The sequence below is a fragment of the Ochotona princeps genome, chromosome 14, assembly GCF_030435755.1.
Source record: "Ochotona princeps isolate mOchPri1 chromosome 14, mOchPri1.hap1, whole genome shotgun sequence".
Classification (NCBI taxonomy): domain Eukaryota; kingdom Metazoa; phylum Chordata; class Mammalia; order Lagomorpha; family Ochotonidae; genus Ochotona; species Ochotona princeps.
In genome coordinates this window covers 8765688-8774458 of record NC_080845.1, presented here as the reverse complement: position 1 = coordinate 8774458, position 8771 = coordinate 8765688, and the positions used below count along the sequence as shown (strand labels likewise).

Here is an 8771-nt window from a genome sequence, read left to right as displayed (position 1 = left end):
AGGACGACGGGGCCCCGAGAGGGACTTTTCCGTCCGGTGGGCGGGGCGCGCGGGCCGAGCCTCTTCGAGTACTTGGGGCTTGCGGGCTGTCTGTGGTCAGCAGGAAATTGCGGCGGTCTCGTGGGCGTCCGTGGCCATGACGATCAGCCTCAGACCCTTTCCTCAGCTGCTGCTCCCCTGCTGGGCCTCGACCGTCCGGGGCCTAGCGTGGGCCTGAAGGGCGCCGGGGTAAGTCCTTCCCGCCTAGGGCTGCGGACTCGGCTGGTGGAGAGCGCTGGAGTCTCCCTCGTTCGGGGCTTGTCGGTGTTTCCTCACAGCTCCTGCCTCGGGCTCCCTCCTCCTCACGCCGATCTCTGGCACCCGCCGTGGTTTCCTGACTTAGAGCGTGCTGGCTGCCGGCCCAGACACCCTGTGCTGAGCTGCCAGCTGCCTGGGCTGTCCCACGGAGACAGGTGGGGCTCCAGCTCTGCTTTTTCGTGCTCTCTGTGTTGGTGAACTGCCACCTTCACACCTTCATCCCGTAGCTGCGTCCTGCATCCTTTCCGCCTGCCTTCTCACCCCATGACTTACTTATCTGGCTTCACCCCGTTTCTTGCTTTGGCAGAGCGCAGAGCCCTTTCATGGACAACTGTGGTGCTAGAACTAAAGGCTGGTTGGGTGTGAGTGTGGAGCCCCGTGGCACTCCGCACCTGCACGATTGTGTGTGTGTGTGTGTGTGTGTGTGTACTTTTCCGAACACCTTGAATGTTTGTGGAATTCTCTTGTTGCAAATCAACCGACTACTTAATGTGAGTTAAAATTTCGGACTTTAGTTTTTAGTATCTTGTCTCTCAAGCTAGAGCGGTGTTGGCTTAATTCCTGTAGTCTTGTAGCTTGTTTGGAAGCAAACTCTGAGTCCTTTAGTTCAGTTCTTTTAAAAGATTTTGTTAAAATATTGGAGGCATTTTTGCAAGTCCCCATGCATCTGAGAATTGCCCTTTTTTTTCCTATTTCTTCCAAAAAAAGGGTTTTGGAATGTGTTGGATCTGTAGGTTGCTTTGTCTAGTGTTGATCTATTCACAATTTTAAGTCCTCCTGTCCATGCTTAGCACATGCTTTTCTGTTTATTAAGTCTTTGGTAACATTTCCAGCGATGTTGTCTAGTTTTCAGCCTATATATTTAGGTACAATTTTAAATGGGATGGCTTCCTTAATTGCCTTTTCTTGTTGTTTATTGCTTGTGTGTTGAGCAGCTGATTTTTCTTTTTTAAATATCAGTCTTGGCTTCTGTAACTTTGCTGAATTTATTAGCTGGAATAGAGCTGTCTTGTGGGTTCTTTGGAATATCCTGCATACAGGATGCTGTCATCTGTGAGCTGAAGTTGTTTCCGTCTTCCTTTCCAATTTGGATGCTTTTTTGTCATTGGCTAGAAGTTAACACCACCGTGTTGAACAGCAGCACAGAAAGTGAACATCCTGGTCCCATTCCTGCTTTCAGGACGGAAATCATTGATCTTACCCCATCGAGTATGCTGGGGTTTTTTGTGGATGTTTTTATCACGTGTAAGAATTCTCCTCTAAATTTTCTGAGAGCTGTTATCATGAGAGGCTGTTGGGATTCTGTCAAGTGCTTTTTCTGCATCAAGAGGAATGATGAGATCGCCCCCATTTTGCGGTGTTAATGTGATGTATTGCACTCATTGATTTTTCTGTTGAACTTCCCGCTCTTGGGATGACTGGCACTTGGTCCTGGTGAATACATCTTTTAACACACTGCTGGACTTTGACTTGCTTCTATCTGGAGGATTTTTGCATCTATATCGATTAGGGTTATTGGTCTATAAGTTTCTTGTGATGCATTACTGCTGGCCTTTATAAAATGCAGTCAGTTTCAATTTCTCCTGCTAAAAGGAGTGTTAAATTTTCCTTGAAAGTTGAATTCCTTGGCGAAGTCCTGTAACTCAGGACTTTGGTTTGTTAGTTTTCATGGCTTCCTTTGTCTCTTAGCTTGGTGTCAATCTGTTGGGGGTTTTTGGTTTTCTCTTCAATCATTTAGGTAACTTAGGTTTCAAGGAATTTGTCCTCTTTTCTGGTTTATCTGTTGCAGTGGCACATAATTGCTCTTCTTAGTCTCTTATCTCTGATGTTGATTGTAACATCACTTTCATTTTTGATCTTGGTTGTTTGCATGTGTTCCTCACTTCTCAGTCTACCAAAAAGAAATCACTCTTCTCTATTTTGTGTATTTTTAGTATGTATTTTGTGTCTTCTGTTAGCTTTAGGATTAGTATGCCCTTTTTCTAGCTCTTCAGGTCCATAACCTGATCTCTCAAATCCGTAGTTTGAGATCTTTCATCTTTCAATGCCATTGTTTACAACTACAGATTTTCCTCTGATCACTACAACCTGTGAGTTTTCACATGTTAGATTATTCTTACATAGTTTTCAACTTTCCTGTTTCCTGTTTTATTTCTTCTCAGGCCCATGGGTGTCTTTCAGAGTGTATTAATTTCTGTATTTATGCATTTTTTAGTTTTCCTTTTTACTGATTTCGAATTGAAAATTGAAGCTGCTTGTGCTGTATCTGTCTTGACCTCTAGTTAAAGGCATTGAGACTTGTTTTGTGGTCTGCATGGTCTGTCCTGGTGACTGCCCCCTATGCACTTGAGAAGTTTGTTTAGTCCTTGTTGATGGGTGGAGTACTCTGTTGATGTCTGGTGGATCTAGTTGGTTTATATTGTAATGTTCCTCCATTTTATTATCTTCTATCTCGTAAGCCTAGCTATTGTCTAAAATAGGCCATTGTAGACTGCAGCTATTATTGTACTTTTTTAAAGATTTATTTATTTCAAAAGGCAGAGCTACAGAGAGAAGAGACAGAGACAGAGAGAGATCTTACTCCCAAAATGGCCCCAAAGGCCACTGCTGGACTGGGTCGGAGCCAGGAGTTTCTTTTGTGTCTCCCATGAGATTGCAGGTTCCCAAGCAGTTGGGGCATCTTCCATTGCTTTCCCAGCTGTATTAGCAGGAAGCCACATAGAAAGTGGAATAGCCAGGGCTTGAATCATGTCCATATAGGATCCTGGCACCATAGGTGCAGCTTTTCCCTGCCGTGCTACAATACAAACCCCTGTTTTACTTATCTCAAATTTTGTCAATTTTTGCTTCAGATTTTTTTTCTACATAAATTTGTCTTTACATATTAACACTTCGTTAGGTGACTGTCTCCACAAATGGCAGGCGGAAAGTAGTAATAAAAATGGAGAACAGGGAAAAAAAATTAGACATGAAAAAATAAGCATACATAAGCTAAAAAATGTTTATCCAGTTTACCAAAAAAGGCTGTACATTTTATCAAACTCCAGAGTGCCACTCTTGTAGCTTTATTTTAGTTTTTTGTACTCAGTGAATTAGTTACCAGGGATTAGGGCAAGCATATGATATTTGTCTTTTAGGAATTGACTCATTTCACTAAGCGTAATAGTTGCCGGGTGCATCCTTTTAGTTGCAAAAGACAAGGCTTCATTCTTGTTTATGGCTGAATAGTGTTCTACAATGTATATGTATTACATTTTCTTTTAGTTGTTCATTGGTGGATTGTGAACTGAGATGCTATAAATGTGGGGTAGAGATAACTTTCTCATGCTGATTTCATTTGGATAGATTCCCAGAAGGGGATTGCAGGGTCATATGGAACATTTATTTCAGATGTGGTAGGGCTCTCCATGCTGTCCTCTGTGATGGTTGCACTGGTTTACATCCCACCGGCAGTGGATTAGAGTATCTTTTTCTCCACATCCATGCGAAAGCATAGGAGTGAAAGAATAGTCTTCCATCCCCTGGTTCACTTCCCAAATGGCCACAATGACTGCTTATGCGCCTTTCTGAAGCCAAGAGCCAGGGGCTTCCTCCTAGTCTTCCACATGGGTGCAGTGGGCCAAGGATTGAGCCATTCTCTCCTGCTTTGCCAGACTATAAAAACAAGGGGCTAGAAAACAAACAAAGGGCCTGGATCAGAAGTGTAGTAGCCAGGACATAAACTGGTGTCCACATGATTAATGGTGCCATTAGCAGAGGATTAACCTGCTTTGCCACCATGCTGCCCACTCCCCCTCCACACCTCTCTTATATGATAGTCATTCTAAGAGGGGTAAGGTAAAATGGATTTGTGCTTTCTTTCTTTTTAGATGTATTTTAAAAAAAGATTTATTTTTTATTGGAAACTCAGATATCCAGAGAGGAGGAAGATATTCCATCTGTTGATTCACTCCCCAGGCAGCCACAACGGCTGCAGCTGAGCCAATCCGAAGTCAGGAGCCAGGAGCTAGGAGCTTCTCCCAGGACTCCCGAGCAGGTGCAGGGTCCTAAAGTGTTGGACCATCCTCAACTGCTTTCCCACGCCACAGGCAGGGAGCTGGATAGGAAGTGGCGCTGCTGGGATTAGAACCAGCACCAATATGGGATCCCCGTGTGTTCAAGGTGAGGACTTAAGCCACTAGACTATCATGACGGGCCTTAGATATATTCTTGGTGGTTACTGGGAATTGCATTTAACTTTCAGTAGTTAAAGTAATCTAATTTGAATCAATACTGACTTTAATATCACACAAAAATCTGCACTTTTTTTTTTTTTTTGAAAATCAGATACACAGAGAGAAGGAGAGGCAGAGAGAAAGATCTTCCGTCCGCTGATTCACTCCCCAAGTGGCTGCAACGGCTGGAGTTGAGCTGATCCCAAGCCAGGAGCCAAGAGTCTCATCTGTGTCTTCCACATGGGTGCAAGGTCCCAAGGCTTTGGGCCGTCCTCAACTGCTTTCCCAGGCCACAAGCAGGGAGCTTGATGGGAAGTGGGGATGCTGGGATTAGAATTGGTGCTCATATGGGATCCCAGTGCAAGCAAAGTGATGACTTTAGCCACTAGGCTACCATGCTGAGCTCTCTACTCCTTTTTTTTTTTTGTAGGTTTTTTTTTTTCGTTGTTTATTTTTCTCCATTCCTTTTTACTTCTGTACATTCTGTTACTGATGTGAATAATGAATAAAATAATTTTGTATCTTGTCTCTCAAATATCATTGATGAGTGCTTTTTATGCATATCTCTTTTAAACTGCGTAGAAAATAAAAAGTGGAGAGACCATAATTCATCTGTAAGAGAATTACCACTGTTTTGGGCAGCATGAGAAATCTTTATTTCATCTGATAGATTTACTATTGAGTATCCTTTCATTTCCGCCTACAGGATTCCCTCTAACCTTGTCTGAGGGCCAGATTTAGTGGTAATGAACTCTCTGGGCTTTCATCGAAGAGTGTATAATTTCTCACTTGTTTCTGAGGACTGCATTGCCAGATTCACAATTTTTGGTGCGGCATTTTGAATGTATGAACTTAGTATCTTCCGACAAAGCAGCTGGCTGATGATCTTCGTGAGGCTGCCCTGCATGCGACAGGTTCTCTCTGTTCCCGCTTTCAAATCTTTGTTGACAATTTGATCATAAACTCCTTTAGGGAACTGATTTTCTTCTGAGTTTGTGTGCATCATAGATTTTTGGATCATGTTGTTTAGGAAATTTGGAGAGTTTTTGATCGTTATTTCCATTTTATCTGCCCTTTTCTCACTTGGATATCCTACAAATTTTATGTTTGTCTTTTTTGGTAACGTCTCAAAAATTGTTCTTAGGCACTGTTTACTGTTCACTTTTCCTCATCCATTTTTTTTTCCACCCCATTTCTCAGATGGAGAAGGAAGCGCAAGGAATTCATCTCTACACCTAGACCACAGTTGTACTGGCAGAAACGCTCTAAAAGTAACTATTTTGGAACTCTGGAGTCTATTTTAATACTTGTGTCTTCCAGGAGACAGCTTGGCTGGTAAATTGAGTTTTCATTGCCATCAATGTCAGCCTTGAGTGAGATGACAGCTACTGGATCCTCCCCCTGGCCTGTGCAGGCAGCCATGTGCACAGTGTTGGTGAAGCAGGCATATGGGAATCAGGGCAGGCAACAGGCACTTCGTCTTTGAAATATCAGCCATCTATGTTCTGAGTGTGGCATTTGAAGTCCTGGCACAGATGCTGGCTGTTTCAACTGTTACCTGCTGAACTCACTCTTAGGGGCTTTAAAGGAATTACTCCTCATGTTGGTTCCCATTGTAGAGCCATGGCTTTAAGGATTAGAATATCCAAAAGCAACCACTTAGGTGGGAGAAAGTAGAAAGCTCCCAGGTAAAATCCATGAAGCATGAAGGCTCAGAATAGTTCTAAGACGATTTTAAGCTTTTACCTTAGGCTAACCCTGATCTCCAACATGGAGCTTTTATACAGAGAGAAAAAAGTTTTTTTTTTTTTTTTTTTTTTTTTTCTTTTTTAAAGCAAACCCAAGAGAAGAGAGAATCTTGAGTTCACATATATTGGTAGACTTTTTTTTTTAAAAGATTTTTTTTTTTTTATTACAAAGTCAGATATACAGAGAGGAGGAGAGACAGAGAGGAAGATCTTCCATCCGATGATTCACTCCCCAAGTGAGCTGCAACGGGCCGGTGTGCGCCGATCCGATGCCAGGAACCAGGAACCTCCTCCAGGTCTCCGATGTGGGTGCAGGGTCCCAATGCATTGGGCCGTGCTCAACTGCTTTCCCAGGCCATAAGCAGGGAGCTGGATGGGAAGTGGAGCTGCCAGGATCAGAACCGGCGCCCATATGGGATCCTGGGGCGTTCAAGGCGAGGACTTTAGCCGCTAGGCCACGCCGCCGGGCCCTAGAATTTTTTTTGTTCTATAACAAAATTCGTATAGCAGGTTCAAGATTGTTCAAGATTGGACAGGCTCTGTTGCCTTGTGTTCTGGTGAGGGCATTCTCGTTGTTGGAGTCCTCAGGTGGTACAGGGCATCACGTAGCAAAAATCTGTGTGTTTTTGTGTGTGAGTGTGTGTCCTGAGAAGCCACCAGTAGTGAATCATGGAGATTCCACCCTAAGACCCAGTCACTTCCCCAGAGACTGATCCCCGAGTGCCATAATTTGGTTATGTTTGCCTTGTGCTGGTACCACTAACGTCCAGACTCCTGCATGACTTCAGGGGCTGAATGGTCTCAGACCATAGCACTACTTCACCACATTATAAAATTCAGCTGTCCAATTTTGAACAACAGGATCATGAACTGTGCAGAGATGAATTTTAGCCAGCATTGCAGCACAGTGGGTTAACCTGACTTTGCAACACAGACATTCCACTTCTGAGTGTCTTTTTGTGCTGGCTACTCTGCTTCCAGGTCAGATTCCTGCTAATTCTCCAGAGCTGGCAGGGAGGGCTGCCTCTGCCATCTGGGAGAGGTTAGGCTCAAGCTCTTGGCTCCTGGCCTTGACCTGGCCCAGATCTAGCTAGTCTAGCCTCCTGGAGAGCAAATTAGGAGTGGAACACACCTCTGTTTTTTGGAGTTTCTGGCTCTTTCTCTGTGACTACTAAAAATAAATAAATAAATAAATAAGGGCAGGAAGAGTACTGCTCATGCAAAAGAAAACAAATCAAGAGAAATGGGCCCTGAGGAAGCCCAGGAACAAAAGGCTTAAAAAAAAAACCTGAAGAAAGATGAGTGACATTAGGCCAACAAAATATAGGAACCAAATGAGAATATCATTAAAGACAGAGAAATTACTTAAAGGAACCAAAGTGAAATTCAGGAGTTGAAAGCTATAACGAGTGTAAGGAAACATCCCTGGAGAGGCTCAGAAGACAGGCAGCAGAAGAACCAGTGATCCTGTGGGTATCCCCTGTGGCAACATCCAAATGTTGGTTCCATTGGGTGCTGTTTCCTTCCTTTGTTCAAATCTTCCTCATCTTAAGCAGCTTGCAAACCATTCCGCCTATTTTCTTAAAAATAATAATAATAATAAAAGAATCTGCTACTGTTGCCATCCTTAAAGATCCCCAAGGGCATCCCTGTGTCCAAAGGTTCAAGTTCATTTTCCTTATTTTACCAAAGACTAACTCATTCTGGCTGTTCTCTGTTCATTGTTTCACCTCACCCCAGCCCCTGTTGCTATCACTGCCTATGTGCAAAGCTACAAAGGCCAACTGCTGCTGAAGGAGAGGCATATCTGACATCAAGATTAGTCTTCAGGGAGTGAATTATGATGTATGGCATTGGTAGGTATAGGGTATATAAATTCTGTATCTAAATTAATAAAACCAGGGGTGGTTGTTGGGGTCTAGCAGGTCAAGTGACCACCTGCAGCCCTTGTCAAAGCGCCTGGAAGCAAGGTCTGTGTTCACTTTCTCTCCAGCCTCCTGCTCATGTGTCCTGGGAGGCAGTGGATAGTGCTCAAATCTGTGGGCCCCTGTCACCCTTGCGGACAATGAGGATGGAATTGTTGACTGCTGAATTCGGCCTGCCCCAGCTCTGGCTGTTGCAAGCATTTGAACTGCCGCCTAGTGCAGTGGAGAGGTCTCATTTTGCCTCATTCACTCTTCCAAGTAGAGGAAAATAAATATTCATTTAAAAAAGCCCAAAGCACCATGTCTATCATCAGAAGTCTAATACTCAATACCAGTATGCTTGTTATTAGTTACAGTACATACTGTGGTACTTACAGTGCTATGATGCAGTAGTTATCACAGAATTGTAAGTATCGTGTAATTATATAATATACTAGGGTGTATTATAACCATAAAGCAGGAAATCAGAGACATCACACATGAGATATACTAGTTGGACATGTTTAACTCGAATCCCTTGAGCCATTAGATACAGTTTTTTTTTTAAGATTTATTTATTTTTATTGGAAAGTCAGATATACAGAGAG

The 8771-nt window shown here is 43.3% G+C and overlaps 1 protein-coding gene across 2 annotated transcripts in view; it reads left to right on the top strand.

The window, feature by feature from the left end:
• The first annotated feature begins 45 nt into the window (after nt 1-45).
• The window catches only part of RABGAP1 (RAB GTPase activating protein 1), a 176038-nt gene continuing 167312 nt past the window's right edge, over nt 46-8771 (top strand). Inside the window, exon 1 of one of the 2 annotated variants that reach the window (XM_058672897.1) lies at nt 46-228. The gene's annotated coding sequence lies outside the window, so the exon portion shown is untranslated. Of the gene's footprint in view, nt 229-5348; nt 5847-8771 lie in introns of those variants that run through there. The other variant, XM_058672899.1, reaches the window with a different exon arrangement.